The sequence below is a fragment of the Delphinapterus leucas genome, chromosome X, assembly GCF_059928025.1.
Source record: "Delphinapterus leucas isolate spDelLeu-1000000601 "Yukka" chromosome X, BTC_Dleu_Yukka2, whole genome shotgun sequence".
Taxonomy (NCBI): domain Eukaryota; kingdom Metazoa; phylum Chordata; class Mammalia; order Artiodactyla; family Monodontidae; genus Delphinapterus; species Delphinapterus leucas.
In genome coordinates, this window is record NC_143150.1 from 49,265,832 (window position 1) to 49,285,409 (window position 19,578).

Sequence of the window (19,578 nt, forward strand, 5' to 3'; positions counted from 1 at the left end):
TGGGCAAGTAAACAGCTTAAATTGATTTATTCATTGTTCATTCTTTGAAAAAGTAGTTCTGAGCTCAAAGATCCTTAGTATCTAAGTGTATAAATGGTTAACTAAAAATGGACACAGAAAACCTGCATAAAGTAGAAAAAGGTATATCAATAAATGGATGAGAACACTACGGCACAGTCTTCCTGCTTCTTACCCTTAGGCTTGTGGGTATGAAATCCTGGGTCAAAGGTGGCTTTCAAGGGACCAGTAATAGCTATAACAAATAGGATACTAGTTCAGGCTGATTAGAGCTTTTAGATGATTGATAGTTCCTGATCTTTTAAGGAATTCTGAGTTGCCCCCAAAGATATCTTAATGGTCAATTTCCATCTAGATTTATAATGACGTCCTAGGCTGAGGGTGGATGTCCTACAGTGGTCTGGAGCTGTATCCCTTGGGGACTCTTCCTAGACTAGTGTCCAAACCTTCTATATTAGTTTCCTAGGGCTGTTGCAATGAATTACCACAAACCGAGTGGCTTAAAACAACAGAAATATTTTCTCTCCTGGCTCTGGAGGGTAGAGTATGAAATAAGGTGCTGGCAAGGTTGGTTCTTACTGGGGGCTCTGAAGGAGAATCTATTCCAGAGCTCTCTCCTAGCTTCTGCTGGGTGCCATCAATCCTTGGCATCCCTTAGCTTGTAGCTGCATCCTTCCAATCTCTGCTTCCATCATCACACGGCACTCTCCCTGTGGGTCTCTGTGTCCATACATGGCCTTCTTATGAGGACAACAGTCATTGGATTTAGGCTCACACTAATTCAGTACAACCTCATCTTAACTTTATTACATCTACAATGACCCTATTTTCAAATAAGATCATGTTTACAGGTACCGGGGAGGTTAGGCCATCAACATATCTTTTTGGGGGGATGCAATTCAATCAACAACCCTTTCGGAGCCAGTTATTAAAGTATTATTCCTCTAAATAGGATTACATGATCCCATCCCAATGATTCATTTACCACAGTTTTTTTTTTCTTTTGAAACATGCAAGTTCGTATGACATCTACACCTAATAAATAACCTGACTTTCAAATAAAATGGAATGTCTAATTTCTAAACTAGTTTAGTACTTATTAGAGCTGTCTTTAAAATCTATCCTATACTTCACATAGTGGGAGCAAGGTAGTGAACTCAAAGCTACATTAGGCCCTGTGGGGAGATAAAAAATGATAAAAAAAAAAAATTGGCTCCTACTCTCATATAGTTTACAGCCTTGAGGTTTCACTGCATAGAATGTTCACAATGTAAGGGATCATAAAGATCATCTATTCTACACCACTAATTTTAAAGATGAGGCCTTTGAGGCCCAGAGAGGTTAACTTGCCCAGGGCTCACAAAGTTAATTGGGGAAATAGAACATGCAAAAGAAACAAATGAAGGGCACAATTTTAAAGAAACCCCACAACGGCTAGTATTCGGCTTTCATATACGAGGTATACACTGAATGTTGATGATGTGCCACAGAAAGATTTGATCGAAGTTTAGCAGTTGCATGCAATTCTGAAGCAGATGCCAAGGCTCTTCCTCCTCTCCTTTGTGCCGATCTCTGAAGCCTCCCAGAAAGCAAAGTGACTCCCTGACCTTTCTTTTCCTGGGGCACAGGTGTAGGTCAAGTTTCAGTTGTCTGGGGAAGCAACACCTTTACAGTAGAAAGGTAAGACAGGCTTTCATGACCTTGTTATTCTGCCTGGTGTAATTCTCTGATGACCACAAACGAATCAGGGAGAAGTAGCCCCCAAGGAGGGCAGAGGCTGGGAGGAAGGACTTAGGAATTATAGATCTGTCGCAGATAAGAGAACTGTCATACGGGGTTCACTCTTTCCTGTTTCCAAAAGGAAATACACAGTGTTTTTAACTGATTCTAAAGGAAAAAACAAAAGGTGCATTGCCTACTTCAGATACAACTAACTGCTGGAATGCTTGCAAGGCACTGTCAGTCACAGCTCTTCTTTTCCTTTCTCCTTTTACAGAAAAAGTTTGATATTTAAAAAGTGACTACCAAGAACGGAATTTAAAATAACCAATCACTAGCGTTAAAGAACAGTGAGGTCCCATGGCATTCTTATCACAACCTAACTGAAGATTTAACAAACCAAGAAAAAAACTGGAAAAAAATAAGAAAAAATTATAGGAAGGAAGCAAGAATTTGCTTATCTTGTTATTTTTTAACCAGCATTAAATCATCATCAAATGAGCCTAGTTTCTCTGAATTAATGGAACTAGCATTTCATCTGACTTGCCTAATATAGGCACAAGCTTGTTTCTTGCCCATAAAATGTACAGGACTAAAATCAAAGTAGAAAAGCACCACTTTCCAAGCTTACTATTTTGGGATGTATTGAAAAATTAACTATGCTTCCACTAATTTATTCAATATTTCATTCAAAATATCCTTTACATAATTACATTTCTTAGAGCTAACTCTAAGAACTGCAATTTCAAATTAGGTGATTTCCAGTACACCTATATGCCTAGATGGGAATTAACACAAATTTTACCGTAATCAGCTTGAAAACAGAGCTGCAGAGAAACCAAATAATGTGTTATAGATTAACATAAATGAATTTACATACTCAGAGACTCGGAGACATAGTAGAATGCCACATTTTCTTTGGGATTTTGAAAAAAGAATAAAATTTGACAATTACCACCTCCATGAGTGTATAACTGTGGAATAGAATTTTTGACTTTACTAGCAACAAGCCTCATGAATTGAATGCTGTAAGTGTATGCACGTCATGATTCTTTGGGGATAGTTACACACTCGTCACAGCGCCAAAAGATGAATTCGCATGAAATGTCTTCTCCTGATAAGAAAGTTACGATGCACGCTAACTTTGGAAAACTCCACAAATGATTGACTAACTAGAAGAGTCACTCTTCCACTTATCAGTGACTTATGCCTGGAGAGCTGAGTTTTTGGTCATTTATGATGTAGCTGAGATGAGGAGCTTTTTAGTATTTTTTTCATTAGAAACCTCATGAAGATCTGTAATTGGAAAAAGTACCGATTACCTTGGCATTAAATCTAAATTCTATAATAGTCCCTACACTTTACTTCAGTGGTCGAACACACACACAGAAATCAATGCGAGATTTCAATAAGACATTGATAGGAAAATATAATTTCACATGACAGTTGAAATCAAAATGTACTTCAGTTTGTAATTATTTAATTCACCTTCTGAACACTATAGAAATGATTCACTTGCATAACTTTTTCTTTCTAACACAATGGATTAACCTAAAAAGGATATATATATATATGTTTTAACATCTTTATTGGATTATAATTGCTGTACAATGGTGTGTTAGTCTCTGCTGTATAACAAAGTGAATCAGCTATACGTATACACATATCCCCATATCCTCTGCCTCTTGCGTCTCCCTCGCACCCTCCCTATCCCACCCCTCTAGGTGGCCACAAAGCACTGAGCTGATCTCCCTGTGCGATGCGGCTGCTTCCCACTAGCTATCTGTTTTACATTTGGTAGTGTATATATGTCCATGCCACTCTCTCACTTTGTCACAGCTTACCCTTCCCCCTCCCCGTGATCTCAAGTCCATTCTCTACGTCTGCGTCTTTATTCCTGTCCTGCCCCTAGGTTCTTCAGAACTGTTTTTTTTTTTTAGATTCCATATATATGTGTTAGCATATGGTATTTGTTTTTCTCTTTCTGACTTACTTCACTCTGTATGAAAGACTCTAGGTCCATCCACCTCACTACAAATAACTCAAGTTCATTTCTATTTATGGCTGAGTAATATTCCTTTGTATATATGTGCCACATCTTCTTTATCCATTCATCTGTCAATGGATACTTAGGCTGCTTCCATGTCCTGGCTATTGTAAATAGAGCTGCAATGAACATTGTGGTACATGACTCTTTTTGAATTATGGTTTTCTCAGGGTATATGCCCAGTAGTGGGATTGCTGGGTCATATGGTAGTTCTATTTTTAGTTTCTTATAAAGTACTACTCATTCAATCAAAATAAATTAATTCTACAGCCCAGGATTTTTTGAGCTCATATCTCATAGTACAAGTTCTGTACAAAAGCACCTTTTAAGCCCTTAAATATTGGTTGAATTTCAGAATTTCAGTCCTCAGACCCAGGAGACATACAATTTAATTAAGATTAGGCAAGACGCAGGCATCGGCTGTACACAATGGTGACAGAGAGGAACTTTAGCTTAGAGTGTTTATGCGCTCACTATTACATTTCTATCACAAGCCCAAGCTGAACTTTGCCAGTTTACGCAAATCTTTAGCTCAGGGGAGTGGCTGATGTGTAAATTTACACTTCCACAACACTAATGTGTTAAACCACTACTCCTCTTGACTCCGCGTGAGAAGTACAGCTATAGTTTTTAACCAAATCAAAACACCATAGTAAATTCTGGGTATTTATATAGTTCATGACTTAACCCAAAATTCGAACATGACTTTCTCCATCTTTATGTTAGTGTGTTGTGACTTATCTCCAGGTAGAATGAAATCAATGAGAAAATATGAACATTTCACTTAGAATGAAAGACTTAGGAACTTCCCTGGTGGCGCAATGGTTAGAATCCGCCTGCCAATGCAGGGGACACGGGTTCGAGTACTGGTCCGGGAAGATCCCACAGGCCATGGAGCAACTAAGCCCGTGCACCACACCTAATGAGCCTGCGCTCTAGAGCCTGCGAGCCACAACTACTGAAGCCCATGCGCCTAGAGCCCGTGCTCCACAACAAGAGTAGCCACCGCAATGAGAAGCCTGCGCACCGCAGTGAGGAGTAGCCCCCTCTCGCAGCAACTAGAGAAAGCCCGCGCAGCAACGAAGACCCAACACGGCCAAAAATAAATAAATAAAAATTAAAAGAAAAAGAAAGAAAGACTTAGATGACAGGGAATTTCTTAAGTATTTATGTACTGGGTTCTAACAACACAAAGTAAAGCTGCAATTGGGCTGAATTTTACATGGAATATGGTGCACGTAGGTGGATTTCTAATGTCTTCCTGATGACTCATGTACAGTGCTTTATTGTTTTAAATGGGTCATGTTGTTCACTCTGGAATACTAATGGTATTTTGTGATCAATTCAGGAAGCCCTACAACCTTTCCCTAAATTACTGGGAGATGCAGCTTGACAACTGTATTTACTTAGCTAGCACAATAATTAGAATCTAAAACTTTCATTTCAAGATGGCATTATCACCTACCTATATAGCTCTGTCAATAAGCCATTTTCTTGGCAAAGAACCGATTGATGGTTCACTCTTAACATGCTTGGAGAAACACATTAATAAGATAACCCATGCCTTTTTTCACTCTTTAATATCTACAGATAATCTCTATTTTAGATGACTCTAAGTAGCTAAACATGAATAAAAAAGAACACCTTTCTGGCTCATTAAGGCAAGTGCTCAAGCTGTCATTAGCATTACCTCTCTGCAAATGCAGTATGGGATATGCAGTAGGCCTTGTCTGCTGCAGAAACTAATGGCTCAAGGCTAGGACTAAATTTACATACTTTACATATTCAGCGAGTAAAGAATAATTTACATTAATCAAATAGGCTATGTTTGGGGGATTTCCCCCTCCCCCATTTGAAATATACCTATGCACATCGCAGGCCTAGTCACCCACGACTGCATACTAAACGAATTAATTGTGCCAAAGCCAAAGGGGGCCTTTTCTCCTTATTTAATCCTACTCATTTCCTAGAGCGCAATTGTAAACTATGCCTCCAAAGCAAGTCAGGCCTGAAAAGATGAGATGCTCTGGTTTTCATCCTCAGACCTGCTAGGCTGACTACCTGTCAGATAAGGTTGAAGGCAGGATTATGTCTTGAAATGCTGACAAACCACAGATTTTTATCACTAAATCAAACCTGCTGGGTTTAAACTCTGTGAACTTTAATGATTTCATATTTAATTAAAAGAACGAGATTAAACCCAAAGTGGAGGGGTGAGGGTTCTGGCAAAAGAGAATCAGGGATTTGTTGGGGATAAGACTTCATTCTCACAAATCAAATTTCTCTTTTGTAGTAAAGCAAGGTTTCCACATAGAGGAGATTCCAGGAATCGCTGGGCTGCACAACACTGGAGGTTATTTAGTCTATCCCAGAATGATAATCATCTACCCTGTTCTTAAAAATCTCCACAGGAAGAGGTTCTGCATGTGTTGAGAAGGTTTCCAGCTGCTAAGGGCACAATGTCAGTTTACTGGAGATGGAGAAAATAAAAATTGTACTTCAGCAAGTAAAAGGCAAGAATGATCTGTGCTCCAAAGGTTGCTTTTATTGTTTTTTTGTTTAATGTAAGGTAAGACAACATAATTACCAATCCTTTCAGAGTATCTTGTTTCATAATGGAAGAGTCATAAGATATTGAATTATTTAACCAGTAAGTACTCACTGACGGTCTACTCCAGCACTTGGCACACTTTCTCTGTAAAGGGCCAGGTAGGAAGTACTTTAGGCTTTGTGGGCCATAGGGTCTCTGTCACAACTGTTCATCTCTACCGCTGTAGCCCCAAAGCAGCCATAGCCAATAGATAAATGAATGAACATGGCTATAGCTCAGAAAACTTTATTCTTCTTCTTGTTATTGTTTTCAACCATTTACAAATGGAAAACTCATTCTTAGATTTGGGGCCAGATTTGCCCTGTAGGCCAAAGTCTGTCAACTCCTGGTCTAGTCTATATTTAAATTATTATGTAGGGGAGAGAAAATAGTGTCAAACATGGCCACTTTTCATAATGGTTGGAGAAACAAGGATAAAAATATTAAAAGACTGGCTAGTAATACAGTAAAGGGCTAAAGCATGTAGGACAGCCCATGTGGGCTAAAAGAACAGGGGTGAGGGGGACATGACTCTGTGACAGTAGAGCAGTCAGAACGGGACTCATGTATCGACTAATTGTACCAGAAAGAACTAGCTGGATTAATATAGATGGAGAAGAGAAGAAAAGATAACTCCAGGTGAGGGAAATAATATGAACCAAGATAGAGGAACATGAATTAGCAGGATTCATTTATGGAGAAGTAGAAGAAAGGCCTAATAAAGTAGTATCAATTGGAGAAATTCATTTGCTCATTCAATAGATAATTTTTGATCACTTCTGTGCCAAGCATTTTGCTAATACTAGAGATACTGTGGCAATTTTAAAACTTATGCCAATCCTCAGCATCTCATTCATTTACATTTAAGGTAGAGATCTGTGATTTAAACCATAAAGGGAATCCAAATGCAAAATAAAAATCTCTTTGTGACCCACCCAAGGCCTGCTCAGTTAAGTGTTCACACCTAACTTCCTCTCCTAGAGAAATGGCAAAAATCACGGAAACTTCCTATGAGTAATTTCCAGGGACCCTTTGAAGATTATAATTTTCAAAGGGATTATTATTTTATTGGCTTAATTCACTGGAACTGGACATAGTGTCATTAGCCCTAACAATGGAAGCCTTTTCAGCAGTGAAGTAAATTACTATGGAAAAGCCTGAAGTGTTTTTCACCAGAGATCTTTAAGAAAAGGATTTATATCTACCTGCATGAGATGACTCAGGATCACTAATGCCTAGAGCACAGCATGAATTTTCAACTCTATGATTTGAAAACTCTTAAAAGTATTCCAGTGACTATTTCCACAAATTAATCACTCAATTCTTTAAAAATGTAGTGGTGTTACTAGTCTTATTTGAGGCCAGAACTAAAAATTCAGCTACAAGTGTTCCTAGGAGTATGACGGAAGAAAATCTGAGTGATCTCATAAACCTTTTGCATGAGCCCTCAAGTGAAAGGCAACGTTGCAAGGAAATAGCAGAGCGTGTGGTTTGGAATTAGACAAACTAGACAAACTAGACAAATTACAACTGGTGTTCAGATTCGGATTCAACTGCTCACTAGCTGTGACCTTGGCCAAGCTACTTCTCTAATCCTCTACTCCTTCTCCTGTAAACTTGAGAAAATAAAAGCTAACATTCCAGAATGTTGTGAAGATGTAGTGAGATGGTTACTAATACAGTGCCTTTGCAGAAAGAAAAGGGAACTGGGTAGAATGAACAACTTGTTTTGCCATTTGATTATCTTGAAACGTCACGTTGTACAATCACCGCATCTTGTTTAAAACAGCTCTTAGGCCAGTAGCCGATCTTGGATTAGCTCTTGTTGTGCAAGGATGATTTACCATTGTAGAAAAGAAGAAATAAACAAAAAGTCTTTGAAATATGCAAAAAAAAAAAAAAAAAAGATAAGTGTTATACTGTTCCTGGAACACTGAATAAGACAAAATGATGAACAGTACATTTATAATACTGGCTCAGGATAAAAATGAGATTATAGATTAGACACAAATCACATTTTTATTTCATTGGTTATTATGCAGTTCATGATGAATGTGTTACACAATAAAGGAACAAACTGGTTATTGCCAGCATTCCATCCCGAGCTGCATTCTTGCTTCTTTCTTTGGAAAGTAGTAAGTTAATGAATAGATGCTATTTTCTATGATACGGATGTCCTTCACTATTAGAATCTATTGAATTCAGCAATGAATGCATATTCATGAATGTGCACGCTTCTCAAAACAGGGATTTAGACAGTCTACTCCATTAAACATAAGTTTATTTTTCTTCCAGGTGTCAGCCAGGGAATCAACATTTTGGTCAGTGGCCTTTACTTGATGTTTGTCCTAATGGATGCCACCTGGAAATAAAATCAACTTATGTTTAATGGAATAGATTTTCTAACTCTCCGTTCTGAGAAGGCCATTGTTTCAGGAAGAAGTAATTAATTCTATATATAAGAATTAAAACATAGATTCATAAACATAACTAGCTGAATTTGGTGTTGATTAAAACAAGAGTTAAACAAAAACTATATAATTTGCATTTTATTATTTATTCACATTATATTGATGATGCTAATAATTAGAGCCTGCATGCCATCATCCACTTGTCATTTTCTTAGGTGAACTGTTTATTTTGCTAATCCTACTGGGGTTTCTTGCATATTTGATGAGGCCAACTGTGTCACCCATCAGTCTGTTTGAGTTACAGCAGGTATACACAACAGATTACCTTTGTGTTGATCTAGCGATCAAAACTCCCGATCACCTAAATGGTTAATAAAAATTTTAGCTAATGTGTTAGTGTTAAATAAAATATGTACATAAAAGCTAACAAACTGCATATTCAAACTGCATATTCTTGGTTTCCTTTACAAGTAATAATTCCGTTTTAAAAAGCCCTTTGAAGTATTCTATTCATGCTCAAGCAATAGATATACCAAAGTCAAACTTAAATAATATAGGCTTGCTAAATAGAAAACAATACACCTTGACGATAGGGATGAAACACAAGAAATAATTTTGCTAAATTTTGTTAGATCAAAAGGAATGGGGAATGGCGTGGTGAAGACCATATATATGCTAGATTCACACAATAGTTTCTGTTTTGGGTGTTCAGTTAAGACCAACCAACATCTGAGCACCTTCTGTGTTTCCACTGCTGTGGTAAGATACTGGGGCTAACGGATATGGCATAAGTTCCTATCTCCTTACAGTCTTGTGTACTTTGAGAGCCATTCTACTCTATTCACTCTAGGTGACGATGATGATTGCAAAGAGAACAGTGGCAGCCATGCTCATAAGTGACTGTGGCCAGAGGCTAACATTTGGAACATTATAATGGCCTAAAAAAGAAAGTCTACTCCCTGGTGTGGATAATGTGACGGCTGTAGGGATACAATGTGGAAAAATCCTAAGTGGGAAATTTTTGCTTCTATTTATTTTTTTTTAAAAAGTATTCTCCTGCCAGCTTGATCTGACTGACAGCTCTTACAGACTGACCTAATGAACCTTCAGCCTGGGAGCCTTTGCATATTCCCTGATAAGCAGTGAACTCAGGTTTTACTGTAGGCATCATCTCCTAAGCCCCACTGATCTGACTAAAGTGGCACAGCCTCCAAATACCGCCACAAATAGTTAGTGAAGGCCAATCCTAGCAGAAATGTTGTCAAACTGATTTTTCAGCTTTTCTAGTCCCTCTGCAAATCAGCTCAGATCACATTGTTCCAGGTTTAGATGAAACATCTAGTTGTATATCCGCATAGAAAATACATGGTCTCTGCTAGAATTTTCCAAAGGGGTAAATTATGGTATACGAAAACACCAGAAAGACACAAGGATATATGCAAATTATCTGCTTATTCCCCTGTAGACTGTGAAATATATTTTAAAGTTTAAAAAACTCTACCATTTATCTTATAGTTATTTTATTTTTCTGTTTCTTCCCTAGCTATTAGAGCCAGCTTATAAATGTACAACAGGGAAGATGAGGCATAAGGCCAGGACAGGAATGAGTCAGGACTGCAATTAACACCAAAAATGTGTCCTGTACAAAGGGAGTCCCTGGGTCACCTTTAGAAGGAGTCTTCTACACTGCATATCTTAGGTATTAAAGTCTAATTCCACCAGTAAAGTGTGCAAACCAGTATACTACTCTATTAGACAGAAGGAAGACAGTGCATTGGCTTCAGATCTTTGTGCAACAACAACGAAAAGGAATTAGTCCAACTATTAGTAGTTTCCTAGAAATAACGAGTGACTTACCTTGGAATTAAATGAGGATTATGGGACTTTAGGGTATGGAAGCTGTGATTAACATTTCAAACTTCAGAAACCACTTTTATGTTGGACTTTTCCTATGAGTTATTCTTAAATTAAGTAAATTGATTGCTCTAAATCTTAGATAAAGGGTGTGTTCATTGGGATTATATTTAGATAGAATTCTAATTGTAGCTTTAAAATGGTCATTCATTCCTCTTAGAAATTAGAATGACTAATCTAGACACTCATTTAAAAAAGAGGAAAAGGAAGACATTTTAATCTATAAGAAAAGAGAAAAAATATATACAACACTTTTCTCAAATCACTTTTCACATACAGCATATTTAACCCAATGATTTTGAATTTGTCTGCAGAAATACATACAAACATATCTACACACATACACACGTGCACACACACATTTAAGCTACACAGCTGTCATGAAAAGACAGTGTCTAAGCACCAAAATGAAACCAGGTCCATCTATTTTGCTGAATTTCAACTACCCCATCTGGAGCTTCTGCCTGTATTTGTAGCACTGATTGTGTTTAACTATGGCAAAACAACAAAAACAACAACAACTACACACAAGAATTAGTTAAACTGTCTGGTTCAGGAGGAGATCCATGGCAAGGTTTACTCTTCCTTCTTCTCAAAGCTCTAAATTCATCTACTTAGTTTCTTATGTGTACAAAGCACTTCAATCTATATTTTTTCCATGTGGGCATAAGAAAAAGTATACCGATCATGGGTCAGAGTAGCTGACCAAATTATTTTAAGTCTCATAACTGGCTAACTACGGACTGAACTGGGCATTTGTATATACTTTCTTATAATTTTGATACTATAAGTCATGTGAATGATTTTTTAAATAACCTCCATGTGTTGGTAAATGAGATCTATCCTCATTAACGTAGTTGCTTTGGGAATTACAGAATCAAGTAATGATGGTGTGAAACATTTGTGAAGTGCCTCTTTGGGATATATTTAGAGTCAGCCTCACATTCTTCCGAATAGTCTCAGCAAATCTTTGATCTTTTGTAGTAGGTTTGAGTTTTGGAAAACAGATGAGTATTTCAGAGCCAAATAGAATAAATAAGCTGGGTAATTAAGCCGTGTAATACCAATGTTTGGTTAAAAGCTAGGTGCGACTATAAAGAAATGACACTGAATTTCTTCTTTAGCTCAAATCATGGCACTTTGAAGAACATTTATTGGGATAAATCAATTCTTGTTGGTTTGGTAATGAAAGCAATATGTTCATTAAGATATAATAAATGCATAAATATATAGGTACATGTGCGTGTGCATGTGAGTGGCAGAATTCTAAAGTTAGACAGGATCATTTATCTTACAGATAAGGAAATGGAGGCCCAGCATTTTCTATTCTCCTAGTGAAGTAGCCAGCTTATAGTAAAGTGCTTATTAAATGGTAAAATATTATCTATGCAGCCAAAACAATGATCTATGGAGAAATACACAGTATGTTTGAAAACAGCATTAGTGCTAGGATGATGGGTATAGCAAACAGACCATTTGCTTGCCCTTCCTATACTTCTTGAAGAATCTGCTCTTCCAAACAGTCCCTGCAAGAGGCAGCCATCCTATGGACCCTGTGATCTTATCCCTCCCTGGTTGATTGCACATAGGTTGGACACCTGACTCAAGGGGAATAAATCCATAGGCTAGGCTGGGCCAGTTAGATTCTGTCACAAGAATCTGCACTCAAAGGGACCAATGTCACATAAAGATAGGCACCTGAAGAAAGGGTCACGCTGTATCACAGCTGTGGCAGTCATGTTCAAACAAAGGAAACCAATGAAGAAAAAGAGGAGACAGAGATGAGTGAGACCATGGGAAGGCCAGAGAAAGCAACTTATATTTCTAACTTGCCAGTTTTGGTTCCAGCCCAAGGCGCACTGTGGTCTAACTGTTGTTTCCTGTCCTTGGATGTCCAAAAGGTCACCTATCATATCCTTGGAGAAATCCCCCTTCACTCAAGCTAGCTTTACTAGATTTCTCTTCCTTTTAACTAAGCAAGCCCAGAGACACAGTGTTATTGGGCTACTATTCCCTCTTTTAGCTTTTTAATAAAAAAATTAGAAAAACAATTTTTAAACTGTTCAAGGAATGGCTGAATGCCCAGAAAGATTAAAGTGATTCCCTCCAAGTCATTCACATAGTGACAAGTTAGAAACCAGATCTCCAAACTCACCACACAGTACCTATCAGTAGAGTATGCCATTTCAGAGCATAGACCCGGGAGCTACATGACTTTGGGAATCTTACTTAACCTCTCCTTGCCTCAGTTTCCCCCACTATAAAAGGGGCTATAATAATAGTACTCAATAAATAGGGTTGATGTGAGAAATTAGTTATCATATGACACAAGTAGTAAAAGCTGATTGAACCTGGGTAGGAACCTGACCTAAAGGGCAGCCATCCTAGGCTCTGGTACAGAAAATATAGGAGGGGCTAGGTGCACCAAATAACATTCCTCACACAGGAATGTGGAATTGGGACCCAAGTGTCTTTGTCAGGGGGTAGACGGGGCAGTTAGACTGGGGTAAGTAAAGTCTCCCCCCAAGCGCAGGATAAGCAAAGTACTCCACTCCGCCCCCCGCCAAAAAAAAAGCCCATGAACTCATGCTGTGGAGGACCTGAGAACCACTTTGAATATAAAACAAAGATCCCACTTCTGGGGACCTGGCTCTAGATGTACAACATTTCTTGCCCTCAATTCCCTTGAGCCTCTCTGTATCTCTTCAATAAATACTCAGTTTAAATAGTTTTTTGTTTCTTGAAATCAAAAGAGACAAAATTAAGTAAAATACTTATTAACATTAGCTTACCTTTTAGTATGAACATGAAAAGTAATCACATACACAGGGCATAGGCGGTCAGGGATGGCCCATATGCCTTCCATCTCAAACATGTTTTTCCAGTGTTCTCGCACTGTTTTCCTGCATCGTCAACACAATACCCGCATTTCTCTCTTTCTGGGTAAAGGTGCTTTATCACCATCTTACCACCAGGAACTAAATGGCACAGGTCTTAAGAATGAGTAATTAATTATTCTATATCCATTTAGAGTCATTGGATTCATTTTGTTTAACATGATAGAGAGTAGTTTAAGCCTACATTCTTCCAATTAAAATGTGAAAATGTTCCTTACTGAAACCAAACTCTAGCATATGTTCTATAATTAGCACCCTGAAAATAAATTTTAAAACAGCAAACCAGCAACCTGAGCACAAACCAGAAGAAAAACAAGATGACTGCAAATTGTAAACAACTTCAGATGATTTATAGAGAGAGAATTCTACAAAGCTTCCATAATGTCAGGATATAAACAGTTTTTAGTGCTATTTAGTTAAATGATAATTATAAAACTCATTGAACTGAATGAGAATTAGGATTGTCAGACAAACGCTTGTAAGGGGTTAATTAATTCATATGAACCACACAGCTCAGCTGAAAATGGGCTCATTATTCTAAACCACCAACTTTCTTAGTACTGTCCTTTCTCTATCAGATTCACCCTGTTACACCCCCATCCCCAGTAGCAAATGTCAGGAGACAGAAATATTTAAAAGGAAATGTGAGCTCAAGGCATTTTACAAGGGTACATCGGGGGGGCACAAAGATGTCTGCTGGAACACTGAAATGGAAGGATCATTTATTAGTACACCATGGTTCATAACATCCCAAAGGGTTCAATATTTTCATTACACACACAAACAGACCCCCCTCCTCCTTTTCAAATGCCTCATTACAGCTAAGCCTGGAGCTCTTTTCTTAAAAAGCTTTCCTCTGAAATTATTAATAATTTGAAGTTCCCTACAGGCCAAGAGTATTATTACAGTCAAAATGCATCAATATGTATATATACTTATATATTCTCTTTTATGCTATTTTAAATAACAAAGTATTTAGTGGGAACAGTAAAGAATTTATAAGCTATATACAGAAAAGCCTAGAGGAAGATGGCAATATCCCAGGCTCTAAGGCAACGGCTCTTGAAGCTTATTAGGTGGCTATAGGAGACTATAATAGGATTATGAGTTTTGGTTTAGCCTGTCCATCATTTCAAAATCCCCGTAACTAAAGGGAATATCTTCATAGGGGTCTCAGTTTAAAATTGAAGCTGCCTTTTTTAATTCTTCCTATTTTATAATGCTGAGTGCTAATTAGTTCCATCCACTTTCTTCAGGCTTGTCAATAAGGCAACTTGGAAGCCAAGAACCTGCTGAATTATGGATTAACCAGTTCTGTAACAGCGTGTTCAAGCAACCTAGTTAGCTACTCCAAAGCATAATGTTATCATGGGTACAGGAGAGCACAAAACACTCTTGTTATTCTCTGCTTAAAAGCAGAAAAATAACTCCTTAGAAGTAAACTGCTTATTTTGGATGTGTTAATGAACATTTTGGATACGTAAACTAAAATAAATAACATTTATTTTCATGTGCGTCTGACATTGCCTATCACATTCACAACATCCACAATGTCTGCTACAGAAAATGACAAACTAGTCTTAAAATTTTTTTTTGCACATACCATGCAAACAAATTTTAAAGGCAGCAAAGATTGGGAGACTGAATCTGACTAGCGTGAGTTCCCTCGTCTACCCTCACTTTTATTGAACCTTCACGCTAACCTCCCTGAGCCTTCCCATCACTTTCCTACTTTTGGCATTTCAATTGACTCCTTTCTTCTGCAGCTAGGCTCTAGAATCAGTCCCTTAGTATCATAAATTCTAGAGTGAGAAGGGATGTTAGAGATAAACTGATGTTTATCAGTTTATCAAGGGAATTAACTGAGATCCAAAGGTCAAGTGACCTATTCGAGGGTCATACAAGCTAGGTGCTTGTGGAGGTGAAAAATGAACCAAAGTCTCCTGATTCCCTCTTCAATGCTCCTTCACTTCTACATCATAACCATCCCACTCTGGCCTCACTAGGCTACTGAGCTACTCCTCCAATAACCTGGGATCCCCCTCCCCAGACATTCCTTTCCTTAGGTTCCAGGAATCGAGCTATGATAGAGTAAGGACAAAACTCAACTTGGCTGTATCTACTCTGTGCTCCCTGGCTTACGCCCCAAGTGTGTACAAACTCCCCTTGTGTCCACAGGCTTCCAACTCTACCTTCCTTTCCTCATTCCTAAAGGATGATCTTGATTTCTACCTTGTTGTCTGAATGAGTCTGTCTCCCAAAAGTTTCACCATCTGCTTTCGCCTAGACATCAATTACCTTCTCTGCTGTCCATCTTCGTGGTAGAAACAGCTTTCCTTTTCTTGCCTCCTAAAGGTTAATGCTCCTACACTTATTTCCTTCCTCCTGAGCACCTTCCATCTCTCCTTCTTAACTGCTGCCATTTCTTTAAACCCAAACTAATAAAAATAATTGATAATAATGAATAATGCAGTAATAACAACTAGCTAGTATATACAAAGTGCTTATTATGTACTAGGCATCATTTTAGGTACTTTGCAAGTATTAATTCATTTAGTCCTCATAATAACCTATGAGGTAGGTATTACTATCATGCTCATTTTATAGATAACAAAACTGAAATACAGAGTGCTTAAGTAACTTGCCCAAGATACACAACTAGGAAGCAGCAATGCTAGGATCTGAACCCAGACAGCTCAGCTCCAGATTCTGTGCTCCGAATCATCACACTGCCTCTTTAGTATGTATCTCATCTATACCATCACTTATTACCTCCATTACGTTGGGCAACTTACTGAACTTCTTGGAGACTCAGTTTCCTTATATGTAAAATGAGAATAATATTGCTAATCTTGTAGGATTGATATGAGAATCAAGTGAACCAGAGAATATATGTAATCCACCATGCCTGGCATATACGAAGCATTCAGTAAATAACAGTTAATTTAATAGTGATGACATTAATAGTAATAAGAACCAAGCCTTGATTTTACTAAAAAAAAATTCAGATATTTCTCCCAGAGGGAGACAAGCTTTATTATGTGTTTAAGAACTGCTTACCTTATAAAGCAGAAACTAACACACCATTGTAAAGCAATTATACTCCAATAAATATGTTAAAAAAAAAAAAAAAAAAAGAACTGCTTACCAAGGACTATTCTAAGCACTTGACCAGTGTTAACTCATTTAGTCCTCAAAACAACCATCAGGTGAATCCTACTATCATTTCCATTTTATATATGAGAAAACTGAGACACAGAAGCAATTAACTTCTCCAAGCTCACAAAGCTAGAAAGGGGCAGAACCAAGATTTGGACCCAAGCAGTCTAACTCCAGAGTCTATGATAGGCAGATTTCAATGTAACAGTTTGTTGCAGGAGGGCAAACTTGAGATACCTGTGTCCTGGTAGAATAGCATAGACACATACAGCCACCGTAAGTATGTAAAGGCACCATCTAGTGTAGTTCCCCAAACTTGTCAACTCAAGAGAATTACCTGGAGATTAAAAAAAAAACCAGAATCATGGACCCCATTCCATACCTACTAAGTCAGACTCTGGGAATGGTGACCAGTAGAAGTTAATAGAGGAGCAAATCAGAATCACTTAGGAAGCTTTTTCAAAATCCCCATGCCTAGAACCCACCCCTGGAGATTCTGCTTCAGCATATTCATGGTGGTTCCCAGACCTCACTTGTTACCTTTGGGGGATGCTAGGGAGCCAACAAACCATTCTGAAAACAAACCATTTGTAAATAAAGGGAAAAACAAGCATTTATCCTGCCTCCTCTGTACAAAATATACTTCGATGTAACCAAATGGCTGATGAGGGGACACTGCTCTTTACAGAAGTATTCCAAATAATAAAAAAGGAGGGAAAGATAGAATATCACTCTTTTGAATTCACGGATCTAGGCAATGATTGTCAATAGCTGCCAATATAAGAAGAGCCAACCAGCCATCATGTGCTCCATTATAAAATGACACACCTATAACTACAAGGAGGTCTTGCTCAAAATATGGAACCTGAATCTGATCAAGCTTTTATACCTAAGTTTATAGGAAATGTATGGAGTGGGTGGGGTGGGGGGCAGGCAAGGAAATATGTAAATGACACCACTGGGATGCAATAAGCAAACTACAAACTCTATCAGATAAATGACCTGGTTGTTTCAGCAAAAACAATTTTGAGAATTATAGTTAAAAAACTTATAATTAAAGTATAATTATACAAATTATAATTAAAATTATAATTTTAAAAGAGAGAGAGAAAGAGAGATGTAGTAGCCAGCCTCCAAGACGACTGCCCAATTATCCTCACCCTTTGGTGTTCATGTTCTAGTGTATTTCTCTCCCACATTGTTTCTGGGTTGGTCTGTATGACTAATAGAATATGCCAGAAGTGCTGTTATATCATTTCCAAGGTTAGGATATAGAAAGTACTGTGGCTTCCTCTTTGCTCTCTCTTAGATCACTCACTCTTGGGGAAGCCAGCTACCATGTTGTGAAGAGACTCAAGATACCCTACAGAGAGGCCCACACGGTGAAGATGTGAGCTTGAAAGCCCGTTCTCCAGCCTCAGTCAAGCCCACAGACTACTGCAGCCCTGGCGAACATCCTGACTGTCACTTAATGAGAGACAATGAGACAGACTAAGCTGCTCTCAAGTTCCTGACACAGAAACTTTGAGATAATAAATATTTGTTATTTTAAGCTGCTAAGTTCTGAGGATAATTTATGTAGCAACTGATAACTAATACAAGAGCGATCTCACAGTTTTTTAAAAAAAATAATTTAATTTATATTTTTATACAGCAGGTTCTTATTAGTTATCTATTTTATACATATTAGTGTATATGGGATGAATTGGGGGGGATCTCACAGTTTAAAACAACAATAATAATAAATAGAACTTATTTAGTTCCTGATTCAAACAGGAAAGGGGGGGAGTAGTAGACAATCAACAAAATGTGAAAACTAGACATTTGTTATTAAGGAACCTTTTTTTTTGGATACATGCACCCCAATGTTCATAGCAGCACTATTTACAATAGCCGAGACATGGAAGCAACCTAAGAATCCATCGATAGATGAATGGATAAAGATGTAGTGTATATGTGTGTATGTGTATACACACACACACACACACACACACACACACACACACACAATGGAATATTACTCAGTCATAAAAAAAGAATGAAATAATGACATTTGCAGCAACATGGATGGACCTAGACATGATCATACTAAGTGAAGTAAGTCAGACAGAGAAAGACAAATATCATGATATCACTTATATGTGGAAACTTAAAAAATGGTACAAATGAACTTATTTACAAAACAGAAACAGACTCAGACATAGACAACAAACTTATGGTTACCAAAGGGGAAAGGGAGGGGGGAGAGATAAAACAGGAGTTTGGGATTAGCAGATATGACTACTATATATAAAATAGATAAACAACAAAGACATACTGTATAGCACAGGGAATTATATTAAACATCTTTTAATAAACCATAACAGAAAAGAATCTGAAAAGAATATATATATGTATACATATGTATTTCTCTCTCTCTATATATATATATATACATATATATATATACAGGCACACACACACACATATATATATATATATCCGAATCACTTTGCTGTACACCAGAAATTAATACAACATTGTAAATCAACTATACTTCAATTAAAAAAAAATTCAAGAACACTTTTTTGGGGGATAAGGCATGATAATATTATTTGGTTATGTTAAAAATAATCCTTATATTTTGTGGACAGATATGGAAATGTTTACAGATAAAAATTGAAAAGTAATGTCTAGGATTTGCTTGAGAATATCCAAGAGTGGGAGTATAGATGGAACAAGATTCAAGAGGAGCTGATCATTGTTGAAGCTGGGTGCTGAGTTCATTATACTGTTCTATTTGGTACGTATTTGAAAATTTCAAAATAAAGAGTAAGGGGGAAA

General features: G+C 37.5%; 1 protein-coding gene across 1 annotated transcript in view; it reads right to left on the reverse strand.

The window, feature by feature from the left end:
* The window catches only part of DIAPH2 (diaphanous related formin 2), an 887,827-nt gene that overhangs the window by 120,744 nt on the left and 747,505 nt on the right, over positions 1-19,578 (reverse strand). The window lies entirely within an intron of this gene.